Source organism: Adiantum capillus-veneris, chromosome 12, assembly GCF_014529385.1.
Source record: "Adiantum capillus-veneris isolate H3 chromosome 12, ASM1452938v2, whole genome shotgun sequence".
Lineage (NCBI taxonomy): Eukaryota > Viridiplantae > Streptophyta > Polypodiopsida > Polypodiales > Pteridaceae > Adiantum > Adiantum capillus-veneris.
The window spans coordinates 145,023,239-145,042,524 of record NC_140942.1 but is presented as its reverse complement, the minus strand read 5'-3'; positions in this window follow the sequence as shown (position 1 = coordinate 145,042,524).

The window sequence follows — 19,286 nt, the reverse complement described above, 5'->3', positions numbered from 1 at the left end:
TAGTCAAGGACGACTATGATTTCAAGAGAGAGGTAATTTCATAATAATCAATATCTAATTCTCCTAAATTATTTTCTCATGTTAAACTAATCATTTAATATGGGGAAGTGCCAGGGGAGAAAAAGCTAGAATATTGGTTAAGCTAGCAGACCGGCCACAAGAGGGATCCAAAGGGGAGGGAATCTGCAAAAGAGCCATGTGCAACAATGGGCTAAAACGACCCTAAGGTTCCGCCCATTAAGACTTCCAAAATGCTAAGGTTCCCAAATTCAAAGGTTGTGTCCAAAGGTCAACCTTAAGGGAATTGGATGCTTTGTGTGTGACCAAAAAAGTCTTTGCATATCCCTACATAGGAGGGGGAGAGCCTAGCATGTAGGGGATGAGAGAGAAAGCCACACACACACACACACAAGCCCCCTTTACACAAAGGGAATGAGGGACACATGTCAGCTCCCTAGGCCAGATGCCCACAAGGTGTACCCAATTCCTATTGGATGGCTTTGGAGGTGGACCAATGAGAATTAGGCTAGAGTAAATCTAGTTGAATTAATTTAAAAACACTTAATAAAAGAACCAATGATAATTAAGTCCTCTAGAAGACTATTGGACAGTCTCCCAAGGGGTCCAATGAGCATTCAGGAGCCCAATGGCTTGCCTGATTCGTATCGGCCAAGAGGCAAAGGGGTCCAATGATAGTTTAGTTTAATTATTAAATTACCTAAATCTCTCACAAAAGGGGAAAGGGGGACACATGTCAGAAGGCTATCACTTATGCTGCTTAATTGTGATAGGCTAGCCCTGGGGAGGTCCAATGGGGAGCCTGCAAGAGAAAATAGCAAGAGGGCTCGCCCAAGAGAGAGATGGGACTGATTTTTGCAAGGCATTATCACACACACACTCACACAATCCCATGTGTGAAGAAAGAGAAGACTATCTCTTCCCAAGCTTTAATGGAGAGCTCATCACTTACTCCAAGCTTGTGAGATAGAAGGCTACATCGACACACTCTTGGATATGGATGCAAATCCAACCAAGAGCCAAACTTCAATGCATGCTCATCTCCTCTACCATGCTAATTACTAAGCTAAGCTATGCTAATATGAGTGATTATGTGAGGAGATGTATATCTTTCTCGTAAGATACTCCTTCTTCCTCTCAATCTACTCTCATACCCTGCTAGATCTCACCATCTTCGAAGGTGTGTGAGGTCTTGGGTCTGAGACCGGGGATAATTGATGTTGTGTTTGCTAAGTGTTTTGCTTAGTGCATGAAGTTTTCATCTTCATTGCACTAGCTAGTCTTGAAGGAACACAAAGAATTGTATTGTACAATGTCTCTCTTGATGGGAGAAACCATAATACAAAGCCTTTTGGAGGGGGGACCGGCTCCATGCATATTCGGTCCTCAACTATTGTCAATAGCGTAATTTCTCTCTCTTTTGAAAGTATTTTTCATGCTATCTAACTAGGTTTTATGCTTTTTGTTGCTCTCTCCACCCAAGCACTCTTGTAATTCTCATTAGGAATCTATTCTAATGAAATGCCCACTATGTTCATGCTAATTTCTGCTACACACAAGTTTTTAGGCCATTAAATGTTACAATTTTGTGTCTGAAAAGTGACTTTACAAATCCGGCTACAATTTTCACTTTGTAGATTCAAATCTTACCAAATTTGATATATTTTCTCAATACAACATGATAGAACTTGTGGCATGCTTGATAGGCCAAAAAAGTTTGAAAATTGAACAAAAGTAAACAATACCGAGTATCTTCTTCTGGTAAATTTGAGCACGATTTTGATCATCTGATCATACACACATGTTAAACACTTCAATCTAAGCCTGTTGGAAAAGTTCCATCAAATTTGAACAAGATTTAGCAAGTCACACTATTTCTCGACAATCAGTATAGATTTTAGTTTTATCAAATTTTTGGTCTGTTTTATGATCCAAATTCTATGAGCCTTCACAAAAGATGTTTGTAATCATGCTTAGAGTCTCTGTAGAAACCTTGGTCAAATTTGAGCTAAAAGTAAATAATTGTGATTATTTACTTTTGAGTTAAAATGAACACTCTTTGCAAATTCTTCAATGGTCAATCTTTTTGTGACATATTTGAAGCCTCTGAGTCAAGTCAAAACTTAATTTGGCCTAGATTCTTTAAAAAATATAAATAATCTGAGTTTTTGTCAACTCTTGAAAATTTACCTCAAATGCATCCGTAAGCTTACCCACTGGTTCATATAACGTTTATGAGCCTAATCTTCAGCAGATTCAGTGGTTGACAGTCTTTTGGTGCTCTTTCAAATTGTAGACCTGAAATTCTACAACTTCACATAAACAACTCACAAACGATTCTTTTGGAGTGAGCAATGATTTGAGATCCTACCTCGGATTCTACTTACACTACTCCTAGGTTCTACTGCAATTGGGTTGTTGTTGAGAGTGTCCACAAACACTTGTTTTTTATGGTTTTTTGAACCTTGATCTTAAGACTTGTCTTGTCCATCAATCATTGTCAAATCCTAACATAATTCTACAATCCTACAAGGTACATAGCAAGTACAATCTACTTCCAAGCTACCTCTACACAGCAAAAGACGACACTCTTAAGCTATGTGGTTTTAATGAGAAAATTTTACTCTAGGCGATTGTAGAGGAAGTTAAAGGACAACTACACAAGACACTCTTTTTTTTCCCTAGTTTAGGTCTATTCATCCCCGACAGTGGTGCCAAATGTGGATGGGCTTCCTAACCTCACTCTTATCTTATTGCAGACATAGCGAGAACCACAAACATAATTGTCATTCCATGGGATGAAGCTGACTCAACTAGTGCATATAGGCTACAAGAGGGTGTCAATCTCATAGAAAACAACATACAACTCGCATCTAACACAAAATACACTCAAATGACCTAAGTCATCAGAAGCTAGTCACTAATTGACAAACAAAACATGATCGTTACAGCATTAAACGACATTCAAATGTTATGCAACTTCTAGGAAAAGTATATAAGACCTAAGTACACATGCTTATGGTCCCAAACCTCAGTTTTGATGAAGTGAAGAAAAGGTGATTATTAATAGCAGTGAATTTTTGACCTGCTCATTTTTTACCCTGAATACATCTACGTGCTTAGCATTGATGCCCCAATACCCTGCTTATGCTTATTTTGTAATTTCCTAGCTTAATTTCTTATGATGAAATTAGGCCGCGGGTTCGTGACGCCAAAAGCTACAGTTTACCATGATATGTTTATGTCAATGCATAGAGCTTGCAACACAACAAACGACACTGCAATGTGACAACCGACAAGGGAGTAGGAAGCATGAGAAGGATAGAAGTGAGCACCGTTAGCTCACACTGTGTATTACTTATTCAAAACTTACAAAAATTGGCTTTAATACCTTAGCCAAGGTTTCTCTGGTAAAAAACTAATCATCTAGGAGCACTAACTAAGGATAAATTGATACAATGTGGAAGCTTATAGCTTCAGCTCATCGATTACAATATCCACTTGGAAAATAGGAGTTACAATATTCCCGATTTATCAAAAGAATAAGTGTTATTACAATAAAATCTCCCAAAAAATGTTACATGGGTTAGCTTGTTGCTAGCATCATAAATGTGTTGTATTTGTGGAGTCTTGTTCTTGAGTGCATAGAATCAGTGATTACCAAAGAAGGTTTCTATCCTTTGGTTGTTTTTACATGTGTAGTCAAGGGTGATTACAATAAAGAAATATCAAAAGATAGTGCATCCTAGATCAAAACTTCATTGTGTCATGTCAACTCTCCTCCTCCTCCTCCTCCTCCTCTCTCTCTCTCTCTCTCTCTCTCTCTCTCTCTCTCTCTCTCTCTCTCTCCCCATTCAAATATTTGCAATTTATGTTTGTGTCTTGTTATCAATTTCCTTTCTTGGAGTGTTCAAGCTTGTAACAACTAGCATGTGATCCAAGGGACACCTTGATTCCGATCTATAACACCTGCAATGCCACTTACATGAATAAGGAACTTGTGGAGAAGAGATAATATCACCCCACTCTCATAGTAAATTGAGAACAAACATCCAACAGAAGGGATCACAAGTCAATGTTGAGATTTCAACTAAGAGATGGAAAGATCAAGTTATCATGCACCCAAGCTCTACAAGATAAGAACAAGGTGCTTGGATGCTTGGCTACTTTGCTTCTTCTCATCATCACTAAAACTAAAGGAGCACAAACTATTGAGACTCTCTAAACACAAAGAAAAATTTTGGTCATCCTAGAAAAAACATGTTTTTTCTATGCACTTGACTTTGCTTTCTAATTCATAATTTCACATGAGAGAAGAATGGATGGCCCCAAGCCATCTGGAGTGAACCTTGTCAAGCGGTGCGTAATCCTTCAGGTGATTTATATATTTTGGGTGCTTAGAGTACTGGATCAATGTTCTCATGCACATGTCAAATGAGTAGTTGATGTTTGTACTCCACTCTGTCAAAATATTCTCACTCCTTTGAAAAAGGATTGCTAACATTATGACTTCGACACTTCAAGCCAAAGATCAATGGCAACACATGAAAAAACTGCAAATAGTTGAATTGAACTATTTACACTTTCCCCAAATATTGGCATCCCTTTTGGTATTTATTTAGTATTACTTTGCAAAGGTACAACACCTTGAGGATCCACCTCTCCGATGTCGAGATTCTCATGAAGAGTGGACTTTCAAGGAATTGTACCTTTGCAAAGAATACTAGAGAAATACCAAAAGGGATGCCAGTCTTTAGGGCCAATGCATCTAGGGACAAAACTCCATTGTTCCCTTTTGACTCTCCTCTTCTCCCTCTCTCTCTCTCTCTCTCTCTCTCTCTCTCTCTCTCTCTCTCTCTCTCTCTCCCTCTCTCTCTCTCTCTCTCTCGAACAAAAGCCGTTTTTTGACCAGGAGTTCACTCTTTTGATCATAACTTATTCATCTGAACTCCGAATTCGGTGATCTATAGCCTCAATCGAAGAGCACAAAGCCTTCTATGCATTGATGTAAATAAATAAATTTTTAGAGTTCTGGAAGGCATTTCTATTATAACATTTATGAAGTGAACAGGTTCAAGAAAATTGACTCTCATCTCTTATTTTACATACAATATTGTCTTCCAGCACTCGCAAGGGTTCTTCTTCTTCAACAAGGTCCACAACCATTGTGGAAAATGATCCAAGATCTCCTAAGTGTGGAGATAGCAACACAACCACCCAACCAACGACATCGGAAACCATGATCATGGTGTACTTGGTTACATTGCAACATACCGTAAACAAACAAGGCGAAGACTTACGAGCACTTGCAATGGAGAATGGCACACTAAGGATACTTGTGGTGAGAATGAGAATCTCAAGAGGACACTTGAGATGAAAACAACGCATTTGATGCAACTTGAAGAGGAAGTAAAGGAATGTAAACGCTCTCTTGTGGACTTAAATTCTTTGAAGGAGCCGATGAGAAAAGTAGAGCATGACCATGTATTGAAAGAGGATAAATTTGATACCATGAGCCGGGATGTATGCGACATGAAAAATTTATGCACAAACAAGTCTTGGGCTGATGCATGTGGTAGCAATGTGGTTTCTAATTCCTCACTCATGCAAGATATGGCTCAAACAAAGAATGTTGAGAATGTGGATGTGGAGGAGTTGGAGGAACGGGAGCGACGTTCCAAGAACATTGTTATTCGTGGAATTCCAGAAGAGAAGCTAGAGACACCTCCTTCTCTTGCCATTTTTATTAAAAATTTCTTCAAAACCCACTTTGGCGTGTCCGGAGTTATGGTCTATGGAGCACATAGAGTCGGGAAGCAAGGAGCTCCTCACTCAGGAGAACGGCCAATTGTATGCACCATGCCGGATGAGACCAAGTGAAGGATTATCCTTGATAATAGCTAGATCTATTTGAGCGATACAATGTTTTTTATGTGAAGATCACACTATTAATCAACAAAATATGCGTCGCAATGCATATGAGGAAAAGAATAAGAAAAACAAGGAGATCTCTATTGAAGAAAATGTGCCCAAGGAGGAGGCAAGTCTCTCAAGCAAATAGGGATGCGTGACCTATGAGACCGATTTACAATTGAAAATATGCTTTTGAAACTGTAATGGATACCCATGGAATGTGGGGGTTGGCATTGATGAACTAACAAGCAAAGCCAATGTTGTACTTGTTGAAACTTGGGAGCACGACACACAAAGGATTAACGGCTTGGAGAATTATAATGTACATTCATTGGTGTGGTCAAAGAATCTCAAGCAATGAAGAGGATAAGAAGGGGTAGAATGTATGGTTAAGAAAGGATTGAAAAATTTTGTATCAATTGTGAAAGATGACAAGTGACAAACGTTATGTATGGCTGAAAATTATGACACCTAAAAGAGAACCCATTTTTGTAGCCAGTTGCTACATTCCTCATCACGACTCTTCCTTTTATGCTTGCATGGATATAGATCATCCATTTCTTGATTTAGAAGAGTACATTGCTTATTTCAAAGGTGAAGGTGATGTTATTGTATTTGGGGATATGAATGCTCGCATATAAACATTACAACATGATACTCAGCAATTTGATATGCCATACATTTCAAGGGAGTTGGAGGAAATTCACTTGTATGATCGTTCTTCAACAGATGAGAAAGAGCCGGATCACTATGGAAAGTTACTTTTACACATGTATAATAGCACAGGTATGCTCATTGCCAATGGTGTGTCTTTGTGGAGTGGAACCAATGGACTTATATGTAGGAGACATAATGGGAATAGTGTTATTGACTATATGCTACTCTCTAAAGCCATCATGTATCACATAAAGGGTTTAATGTTTGGCCAATGGACCCCGGAATCTGACCATCGCACCTTATGTATTGACCTTTCATGTCGAGAAGCAACTAAGCATGATAATCTCTGCCAAAGGAAAGAGAAATTATCACTATTTATGGATTTCAAACGGGCACCAATGTACATTGAAATGGTGGAGCAAAAATTATGGATGAAGAAGATTCAATATGATGCACCATTGGAAACTAAATGGGAAGCTCTCAAGAAAGTAATTTGTTATTGTGCCATAGAATGCTTTGCTATAAAGCATCTCCATGGTATCAACAAAGATAGATCACACAAAAGGTGGTTTGATAAAGAATGTTAAGATGCTTGAAAGTCCTTGCTAAAGCTTGATGCAACTATGGACAAAGACAACTATCAAAGTCATTTGCATACATACAAGGCATTGATTCAAAAGAAGATAAAAGATGGGAAGTAAAGCAACAACTTTTTCGAGCCCAAGAAAAGGCACATGCATATGCAAGATTTTGGAGAAACGTGAGGGACAAGCGGGTTGAGAATTTTGGTAACTTGAGTCTTGTGGATAAGTACGCACAATGTAGGCAATTATTTGAGCAAGCAAATGCCTAGAAAATACCATTTTATGATTCACTCCCATGTATGCACTCTTTTTTTACTATTGAGGATGTATGTGGTGGGCTTGAAAAGTTGTCCACTCGCAAAGCGGGAGATCTTCAAGGTATCAAGCCGGAGATAATCAAATGGACGGAGATTTTACCCATGAGTGGATGTGTGATATATTCAACCTTGCACTTCAACATGGTATGCCTTATGATTGGAGTACTAATTGGGTTAGGCCTTTGCATAAAGGAGGGGATGTAAAGAATGTAAACAACTGTTGGACTATAATGATTGGGTCTCTTATAGCAAAGATAATGACAAGCGTGCAAAGGGACAAGCGGTTTTTTGTCGATGCCATAGCACCATTGATCATCTTGTCACTCTTCGTGTTCTCATGGAGGAAAGTCGGTTGAAAGGCAAGCGATTGTATTGTTGTTTTGTGGAATTTAAGAAAGCTTTTGATGTGTTCTATGTAACAATTTTTGGAGAAGGATGGAAGAACTCCAAGTGCCAAGTGAGTTTATGCTTGTGGTTTCTCGAATCCATGAGAAGGTGATTTGTCAATTGCGGATGGAAAGAGAAATTTCAGAATATTTTATAAGCACTATTGGGGTTAAACAAGGATGTCCGTTGTCACCAACTCTCTTTGGTCTATGCATCGATCAATTGGAACAAATGGTACTTCACTTTATGCAAGAAGAAGGCATTGAAGAGGTCACTATTTGCAATGTGGTAATCATGCTTTTGTTTTATGTGGATGATATAGTGGTTCTAGCACGCACTTGAGAAGATGCACAAAAGCTTATGGTTGTCCTTGAGAACTTTTTCTTGCATAGTGGGCTGATTGTGAATGAATCCAAAACAAAGGTTCTGTTTATGAAAACCAACCATGAGGAGAAGCCATGCATTGTGTACAACAATGAGACACTTCAAGTTAATGAAAGCTTTAAGTACCTTGTCCAAGTCTATGAGAGAATCATGTATAGTATTGACTAAATACTACCACATCCCCACTTACATTGTTAGTACCAAATATTGGATGTAGAATTGGGTACTAATATATGATCCCACCATAGTGACCTGGAACTGGGAGCATGAGCAAGATTGACAATGCCATCAAAGATGGAAACCGCTTTCTACTTTTATTGAAATGGTTTAGAAATGGCCTTTTAAAGATATACTGTGTATAAAATGTGTAGAAGTCCTTGAAGAAACAAGAAACTAGGGCTTTGGAAATGGAGTTTTTTAACATATGAGCCTCAGTAATATGACAAAAAAATATACCTAGATGAATATAGGTTTAGCCCAAATTAACCTTCAAAGAAACGAGCAAGGTATAGACTCATCATAGTCATCCATAAGACCATATATCATCATATCCATCATGCATAATATTAACTAAAGGATGCAACATCCCCACCAACATCATTAGTGCCCAATAGTAGTTGTAGAACTAGGTACTAATATATGCTCCCACACACCCATACACCACACACACATGAGCGTACATCCCTCTATATCTCTCTCTAAAAAGCACACACACATATATATTTGATTGTTCTCATAGGACGAGTTTGGACTCTCTCTGATCTCTCTCTCTCTCTCTCTCTCTCTCTCTCTCTCTCTCTCTCTCTCTCTCTCTCTCTCTCTCTCTCTCTCTCTCTCTCTGTCTCTGTGCATAGATATGACAGTGGATTGAGCCACATGGATTTAGTAAGAACAAGCTGTCCCTTTTTTAGTATTTTCTAGGTGCACCAACCCTCATTCTCACACATTCAAAGATTATCAATATTTTTAGACATGATCATATTTAGTAGGATATTAGGAGAGCTTGGCTGCCTCCATCACATTTGTGGATGAAGATGTCTATATATTAAGACCATCTTCTTCGTATGACAGATGATTTCATCTTACCCCTTAAGCATATGGACATCAACTTATCTCATGGCATTACATGTGTTTTTTTTTAACTACGCTCCTCATCTCACCAGTCGGAGATAGAGACTAGCCGATATTGAGGTATACCTCCATAGGAGAGATTCTTTCACGTTTGGTAGAGACAGCCAAAGACAAAGGAGAATTATACCTACCAATCCTAAACATAATATGGGATTTATGAGCGTATTCATTGCTTATACAAAGAGGTCTTTGATCCCTTATCCCGCATCATGGATTACTATGATCAAAGTTGCCTAGGTATCTTCTTGCTGGAGATCCGTAGACTTAGAGAGAATACCCTTAGGAACAAAGGACCTACACATGGAGGATCCATGTAGAGTCAAATCACTACTTTTCACTGTGTGACCACTCAATATGGAACCTTGATTGCCCCCAAAGGAGAGATTATGCTAGGTGTACCAAAGCGAGCCAAAGAAATAGGAGCATTATATCTTCCAATGTAAAACATACTATGATATTTGTATGAGTTGTTGTTACTTATTTAAAGAGGGCTTTCTCCTCTTATCTTGCATCGCGGATTACTACGATCAAAGGTCCCTAGAACTCTTCTTGATGGAGATTTGTAGACTAAGAGAGACTACCCTTAGGAGTATAAGACCTACACATAGAGGATACATGCAGAGTTAGGTCACTATTTTTTATAGTGGGAGTACTTGAGATGGACCGCCAAAGGAGAGGTTATGCTAGATTTTCTATAGAGAGTCAAACACTTGTAGGAATATGTATACCAAACCATAGCATATTATGAGATCCACGGGCATTTTCATTGCTTATTTAGAAAGGTCTTTAGTTGCTTATCCATGTCATGGATTACTATGATCAATGGTGCCTTGGTATCTTGTTGCTAGAGATCTATAAACTCAAAAGAGACTACCCTTAGGAGCAGAGGACCTACACATAGAGTATCCATGCAAAGTGAGATCACTACTTTTTACAATTGAGCTACTCGAGATGGACCACCACAAGCTTCCTAGTGCGACCCTCATTGGGGTATCCTTCTTGATCGATCCATGCAGAGGACCTACATATAGAGTATCCATGCAACGTGAGATCACTAATTTTTGCAATGGGGCTACTCGGGATGGCCCACCACAGGTTTCCTAGTGAGACCCTTATTGGGGTATACTTCTTGATCAATCCATGCATCTTGGTTGCTTACAACACATGTGGATGAGAGATCCAAGCATATGAAGCATCATTGAGCAACATCAATAACGTCTCTCTCTCGATCTGCCCATACTACAGAGACCCTTGAGAGATCTCATGAAATGATCATTCTTGTATACGTTCTCCATTGTGCACATCATTAGCCCACATATGATTGTACTCCTCCCCATATTAATTATGTTGTTTCATTATATAATGAGTATGGTGATGAGGATGAGGATATGGGTTTAGATTACATATCTAAGTGCTCTAGGTAGCCTCATTTAATTCAATTTTTATGTTACCCAGACAATGCACTAGAGCTACACATGGATGTAACCTTTTGGTATCATAAGTCATTCTATCCTTCTGAAGATGTTAATATAACCTTTCATTCTCTCTCTCTCTCTCTCTCTCTCTCTCTCTCTCTCTCTCTCTCTCTCTCTCTCTCTCTCTCTCTCTCTCTCTCTCTCTCTCTCTCTCTCTCATGAAAAGATCGTCTCTATTAAGTTGGGTACAAAGTGTCATAGAATCTAATATCTAACCAACCAAAATTATTTTCTCATATTAATGTTGATCAATTAATGTGGGTGAATATACAAAAACAAGGGTTAAGATATAGACATGTGCTTATAGATCTATCTCAACACGGGCCAATGGTAAAGGGGCCCAAATGAGAGATGGTCTATCAAAGAGCAAGGCTAACCAATGGAGCATAAGACATTAGGGTTAGCTTCATTGAAGACCTCCAATAGTTAGTGTAAAAGTCCTTTGAACTTAGGTAAGCTAGGGCTGAGCTTGAGGTGGGAACATGTCCCAAGCTTAAGGTGCTTGTCATGCTTGATGACTAAGGTGCTTCATGATTGAGATGCTTGAGGTGCTTGTCATGTATGAGATGCTAGGGCTACACTCGAGGTGAGAACCTATCCCAAGCTTGAAGTGCTTAAGAGCCAAGATTGTGGTGGGAACTGGGCATAAGATTGAAAAGCTTGAGGTGTCAAAAGTCAAGATTCAATCGCTACAAGGAGGGGGCGAGCCCTACATGAGGGGGGATGAGAGAGAACACTCACACAAGTCATACTTGGTACAAAGAAATCAAAAGAGACACTTGTCAACTTCCTCCTCATGTTGCCCTCATTGTGTGCCTGAAGCCTATTGGTTGGCCACCCAAGGGGTCCAATGATAATTTAGAAGATTTAAGTAATTGTCTTTGCATTTATCAAGTCCTCTCTCTCAAAGGGGAAAGGGGGACATTTTTCCCAAGGCTACCATTGTTGCTTTTAAAGCCTCCTGCTTGTGATTGGCTACGCTTGGAGGGGTCCAATGAGCTTCAAGCATGAGCTAGAAGGGGGGGTTGACCAAAGCAAGCTAGGGGGGTGCTTCGGGGGTATACTCTCCCACATACACTCACACACATTCTCATTGTGCATTGTGCAAAGTGCAAGAGCTCCCTCTCCTTCCCCAAGCAAGTAGAGGGTGAGATCCTACACCAACATGGAGTGCAAATCCAACCAAGATCCATGCTTCAATGCTTAAGCTTGCCATCTTCTCCTCTTCATTACTATGCTATTATGTATGCTAGAAAGAAGAGTTATGATAAGTGAGGACCTAATTCTTTCTCCTATGAAATGTTTCTTCTTCCTCTTTCCTACCCTCATTCCCTATTAGCTCTCTCCACCTTCGAAGGTGTTTGAGGTCTTGGGAATGAGGCTTGGAATAGTTAAAGTGATCCACAAAGTTTATGTTATGCTTGTGATGCATGAAGCTTTCCATCTTAATTTCATTACCTAGGTTACAAGGAACACAAATATTGTATTTTAACAAGTCTCTCTTAAGGGGAGAAATCATAATACAAGAGGGTACCGGCTCCACATAAATCCGGTCCTCAACTATTGTCATGTTCTCTAAATTCTCCCTCTTGCAAAAGTATTGCTCATGCCAAGTTAACTAATTGCTAAGTCTATGTTGTTTTCTTCAGTTATGCGCACCCGCTATGCTCAAAAAGTAATTTCTCAAAAGTACTCTCATTAATTTCCTTTACTCTCAAGTTAATAGGCCAATTCCATTACATTGGTATCAGAGCATTTGGTTTCTCTCTTCTTGCTTAAGAAGAGAGGTCCTTAAGTAGCCTATTAATGGTTGATTTTGTTAACTATATTAGGGTAAGTGGAATTGGGATCTATTATTGGTTTTGTTGAGCCCACTATGTGGCATATGGTGCACACATAGGGAGATTTGGACTTAATAATGAAGTCTTTTTAGACTTGCCTACGGCTTTACCATTATTGAGCCATAAGAAGTCTGAAAGGAGCTAGCCCTAGGAAACTCTGCTATGCTAGACCTACTCCACTACTCTCTATAGTTAACCACTTCGAGCCGTGGGTGTAGATACTTAAGAGACAATTTTCAAAGGCTAAGAGGAGTTTCAACTAAGGTTTTGAATTGCCAAATTGTACACTAAGTACATACATAAATTTTGTTAACATGGATGATAGTAATCAAGAGACTAGAATGAACATTGATAGCTTTGATTTTTCACATGAAGGTGCTATTGATGATGTCCCCATGTTTGTCAATTATCTCGTTACTAGGTTGCAGCAAGCTATGGGCAAACCTGCTTTGCAAACCATAGTTACTCAACAACTTCGTGCCTATGGAATTTCCATTCGTCTCCAAGAGGAGAGAGAGCTTAGGATGCCTCATGGAGAGACCAACAAAAAAAAGACTCTCTCCCATTCAAGAGGAGTAATTTAAAGAGCAAAAAGCAATGAGACTTTACGTTCATCTAAAGATGTGGCTCCCCAAAGACGGTGGTCTAGACGATTGCCCACTCCTTCCAGGAGAAAAAGATCAATGCACAGTCCCTCTCCTCATCATTCCAAAAGAGAAGAGAGGAAACAAAGGAAGAAAAAGCCTAGGAAGAGGTCAGCCTCTTTTCCTTCTTCTTCACCTTCCTCCTCTTCTGATGAAAGCTATGGCTATTCTCCTTGAGAATACAGGAGGGGAGGACATCGAAAATCATACCCTGCATGTTGAAGGTCCCAAAAGCGAAAGAAGTTCAAGGAGGAAGGAAAGAGTATCTCTTTTCTCACCTATGATGGCACCTTTGGTGCTACCGACAAAGTCCCGGGGAGGTCACCTAATAAAAATGTAACCTATCACGTGAAACTTACAGAAATATATATACAAAAGGGCATTATTTTTTCAAATTTGAAAAAAACTTACAAATTTTAAAAGAAAAGGGTACATTATATTATTAAAAAAATTCATAGATAAGGGGTTTTACAAACATGTCTTGAGCGCACGTGAAATAGTAGTTTTACACATAGTGAACCCCCCGAGGACAAAGTGTTGGCCTTTGTCCAACAATTTGATGTGGCCTTTGAAGGCGAGGGCTTCAGGAGAGTCATCCAAGCAATTCCATGTAGCTATGCACTTTAAAAAATCATCTCGTCAATGGTGGTCTAGCCTTCGTGGCAATGGCAAAGGCCCAACGACATGGAAAACTCCACAATTTTACACCACGAAACAATTCCTCAAGCGATGCAAAGGACAAAGTGCATACCAAATGGTGCAGCTTCAAGCTTCTCTCTCATGAGTCTATCCACAAGTATGTAGACAAGTTTTGGGATTTACATCTCAAGGCTACTGTCTTTCAAAAGATAGACTTTGTTCAGCAAAGGTAGCAATTCTGTGTGGGATTACTTGAAGAGATGGCCGAATACATCAACTCTCAATGGCCTAGTTCTATTAGCAAATTAATCCATCAGACCATGGTTGCTTCATGCACTGATTTCCATAAAGGGGCTAGATAGAATGTCAAGCCCGTTGAATGTCAAGTCCATGGAAAACAAAGACAAAATGATGCAAAAGGGAAAACCAATTCTCAAAATTCTTCCCAAGGCACTTCCAACAACAACAACAATCAATCCAAGGAGAAGGGAGTTTACAAAGGCAAAAACAAACTCCCTCCTAAAGAGCTTAAATCTTTTCGCAAGGACCATAAGTGTCTCAAGTGTGGGGAGCAAGGACACGGCTATCGTTCTTGCCGCAAAAAGAATTCTCGCAGTGAGACTCCTAGGTCTTCCACCGTCAAAGCTGCAAAAGAGGATGCTCATTACAAAGGATCATCACTTTCCTATGCTTGGGAAAAGTAAAGAGAGTGTGACGCCTTCATCTTATTTGACCCGGCTCTACTCACAGCTTCATATCAATGGACTTGGCCCCCAAGTTGGGCTTTCAAGCTTTCAAGAGGGGAGATATGGTAATGGCTGACACAACTTTCAAGGGATGGCAAGCCTCCGTTACTCCATTGATTGGGAAGTCGAGGCTTCATGTCCAAATCTATGTGAACAAAAGAAGACATTTTCATCTCTCCTCTCCGATATGAGGATGGTATCCTAGGGGCACCAGGATCTAATTGCATATGGTTGCCAATATGAGTTTCCCTCAAAGGAGAATCTACTTCACCTATAGAGGAAGAATATGTATATATATTCTAGTGAGCGTGGTCGCAGTATTCCACTTGTAAGTCCTCCTCCTTTTGATAAATCAATGATGAGCTCAGTTTTTGCGTACATGATTTTTTTCAAAGAGTCTTTAAAAGATTCTAATATTTCATCAAATGAAAATGGTAGGAATCAAGAAGAGTTAGACTTGTCTAATTTTCTAAAAGGATTACAAGATGTGTTCATCGATGATATCCGTATGGATTTACCTCCAAAACAAGGGGATGATGACCATCACATTGAGATCCTTCTAGGAAGCTCACCGCCTAACAAGCCTTATCGAGTCTCTCAAACTCAACAAGAGGAGATCATGAGGCAAGTACATGAATTGGTAGACAAAGGGATGGTGAGTCCTAGTTCCTCTCTCTCCTGTTCTCTAGTCCTTTTAGATCAAAAGAAAGATGCTACATACCATATGTGTGTGGACTATCAAGCACTAAACCATATCACTCTATCAAAAAAAAAATCTCGTGACTCTGGTAGAAGATCTGTTTGATAAGCTACAAGGCTCTACCTACTTCAGTAGGATTGATCTTAAAAGTGGCAATCATCAAATAAGGATAGTGGATGAAGATATCCAAAATACCGCGTTTCGCACAATGTTTGGTCTTTGTGAATATCTAGTTATGCCTTTTGGATTAACTAATGCACCAGCTATGTTCAATCATCTAATGGAGTAACTTTTTAGACCTTCCCACTGTTGGGATTAAAGCCCAAGTGGCCTCTTATACGGATATGGCTGGCCGCCCGCCTAACTCACTTATCACTAACTCTTTGTATATACTCACTTATACTTTTGTGGATACTAAGGTTTTGGGAGATAACCCTTCTAACGACTCTCTACGTACTGTGTACTCTGTAAGATCTCTGTGTATCTAGGTGTGTGTGTGTGTGAGATTCAATGCACGCTCCGCTCCGCGACTTCAATTGGTATCAGAGCCAAGTTCAATGCGTATTTGGTTAATCGTGCGCGCGCACTTTTCAGGCAGATTCTGGATCCGAAGCTTGAAATTTCACACTCGGAGTTCCGGGAGCGTTTCCATTAGGCGACCTAGAGTTTTACCCCCCTTTCAAAGCCGTTTATGCCCTTAGAATTTCGTTCTAAGCACTACAGCAGAAGATAGATTTCAGTCCCCGCAAAGAAATCCGTCTTGTGTAGATTGGCAAGCAGGAGGTGGTCGGCATCAATATACACCACTCATTCGTCTTTAAAGCATCATCTATAGACCAGGTACACATATATATCATCATATATATATATTGCAGTCTGCATTGCTACTTCTTGTGCTTGCCAGGTTCCAGGGGAGGTGTGTCCATACGATGGTTTGACACCACTGGCATGTATTGCAGATTGATGGACTGTGATTGTGGGTCTGCTAGTTGTGAGTCACACTAGCAGATAGACTGCCGCAGTGGTCATATGACAGTGATTGGTCTATTGTAGGATGTATGCTAGTTTTGGGCAGTTTGCTGAGCCATCTGTGAGAGTCGTGTGTGAGGGTTTTTGAAGCCAAGCACTGTGGGCTGGGTTACCCAGTGTGAGGTGGATTAGGTTGTTGGAGTTCCCCTCTACACGCATCCTCTCGACGACTTTTACTCCATAGGATGTATGACTTTGTGTAGACACTGGATTGCATCTTATGCGTCAGGCCGTTGAGGCATTGTTCAGGGTTCAGTCTTGAGACAGATATAGGTTCTGTCATTGCCCAGACAGGAGACAGTGCATGCTTACAGGATAGCATATTACATAGATTTTCATATTTTTCACTGGTAAGCTATTTATGGTTGTTTTTTGAGCTATCTTTTGGTTTCCAGAGCTCAGTTTACAGGGGAGTCTCTGTCAATTTTTTTCAAAATACTGACAGTTCTTGAGGAGAGGTGTTCAGCTTGTTGTTTACATCTTGTTTACTGTGTATAGAGGCCAGTTTACAGGGGAAACTTTGCCGGATTTTTCCCAGAAGTAAACAGTTTGGCAAATATGGCATCTTCTCAAAGTGAGACTCTTTACAACATAAAGAAGTTTGATGGCACAAACTTTCCATTCTGGAAGAAGCAGATTTGGCAGGTTTTGGTGTAGAAAAAACAAGTGAAGCCACTGAAGCTCAAAGAGGAGAGACCAGAAGGTATGGCTGAAGATGAGTGGGAAGAGCTTGACAAGTTATCTTGTTCCACAATCATGCTGACACTGGCAGAAAATGTTTACTTCAACGTAGCAGAAGAGACTACAACGTATGGTGTATGGCAAAAGCTATGTGGTATGTACGAGAAACAAAGTGCTGCTTCTCAGATTTACTGGCTCAAGAAATTGGTGGATTTGAAGATGAAGGAAGGGACAACCATGTCAAATCATCTCAATGAATTTCACACAATTTTCAGCCAGTTAACAGCACAGGAGATAGTCTTTCCAGATTCAGTGAAGACTATGTTTCTCTTAATCACTTTGCCAGACAGTTGGGATACTTTTCGTACAGCGTTAAGTAATTCTGTCGCGCCAGAAGGTCTTACAAGTGCCAATGTAGAAGGCAGCTTGCTCACAGAGGAAGTGAACAGGAAGAACATTGACAAAGGCAAAGGCAATAGTGCTTTGGTCGTTCGAGGGAGACAACAGTCTAAAGAGAAGAAGGGTAAGAAGGAACAAAACCGAAGTAAGTCTTATGACTCAAAGTCAAAGGATGACATAGAATGCTACGATTGTGGCGAGAAGGGTCACATGAAGAGAGACTGTACGAAGTGGAAACAAGAAAAAGGCAAAACAAAGAGTTCAGTGAAGATTGAAGAGGTGAATGTCAGAGGATCTGGTTCAGACAGTGATTCTGGTATAGCAACTGGTGACATCTTCCTCACAAGAAATCTTGATTCTGTTTTCTTGACTGCAGATCATGGACATGCTATGAGCGATTGGATTATCGACTCAGGGGCATCTTTACATGTTTCTCCGCACAAAGAGTGGTTTACATCATATGTGACTACTAAAGATTATGTCAGACTTGGCAATGAGCAGGTTTGTGACATACTTGGAGTGAGAGATGTACAGTTGAAGTTTCAGAATGGCTCTTCTTTATGGCTCAAGAATGTCAGACATGTTCCAGCAATCCGAAAGAGCTTGATCAGTACAGGAAAGTTGGACGATGCGGGTTATGTGACAGTTTTTGGGAACAACGCTTGGAAGATCTCCAAAGGTTTGATGAATGTAGCACATGGCATCAAGTCAGGAACTCTGTACACTTTACATGTTTCAGAGGTTAAAAACCATGTAATTAATGTGATTGAGCAGCCAAGTGTGTCACTATGGCATCGTAGGCTGGGACATATGTCAAAAAGAGGAATGGAAATACTTTCTCGTTATGGTTATTTGCCTGGATTTTCATTTCAAGATTTTGAGTTTTGTGAGCATTGTGTTTATGGTAAGCAAACACAGGAACCGCATAGATCAAAGAGGAATCGTAGGGATGAAGGGTTAGCTCTTGTGCACAGTGATCTATGTGGACCAATGCCTAGTTTGTCACTAGGGGGAGCAGCGTACTTTTGTACATTCATAGATGACTATTCTCGCAAATTATGGGTTTACTTCTTGAAGCACAAGAATGAGGTGCTCAAGGTCTTTAAGACATTCTTGCAGCTTGTGGAGAATCAAAGTGGTCAGAAGCTGAAGTGCTTGAGAACTGACAATGGTGGAGAGTACATTTCCAAAGCTTTTCAAGACTTTTGTGAAGCAAAAGGGATAAAGCGGGAACTTACTTCACCATACAATCCTTCACAAAATGGAGTTGCAGAATGTATGAGTAGGACCATACAAGAGAAGGTCAGAAGCATGTTGTCAAATGCTGAGTTGCCTGATGGATGTTGGGCGGAAGCAGTGGCTACAACAGTCCATTTCATCAACAGGTCTCCTAGGAGGGTTCTGGATAAGAGTGCAGTGGCCAAGATGATATGGACAGGCAAGGCACCTTCGTATAAGCATCTCAGAGTCTTTGGTTGTGAATCTTATAGCCATATTCATAAGGAGTTCAGGAATAAATTAGAACCAAAGAGCAAGAAGTGTATATTTCTTGGCTACGGAGAATCGGGTGAGATGGGTTACCGGCTTTGGGATCCTGAGTCTAGAAAACTTATTTGTAGCAATGATGTGCATTTCAATGAAGCCAAGTTTCACGCTAAGCCAGAGAAGACAGAGGAGATCAGAAGAGTTGTCTTCAGGGAAGATGGACCTAGTGCTAGCACATCAAGACATCATGGTCAGG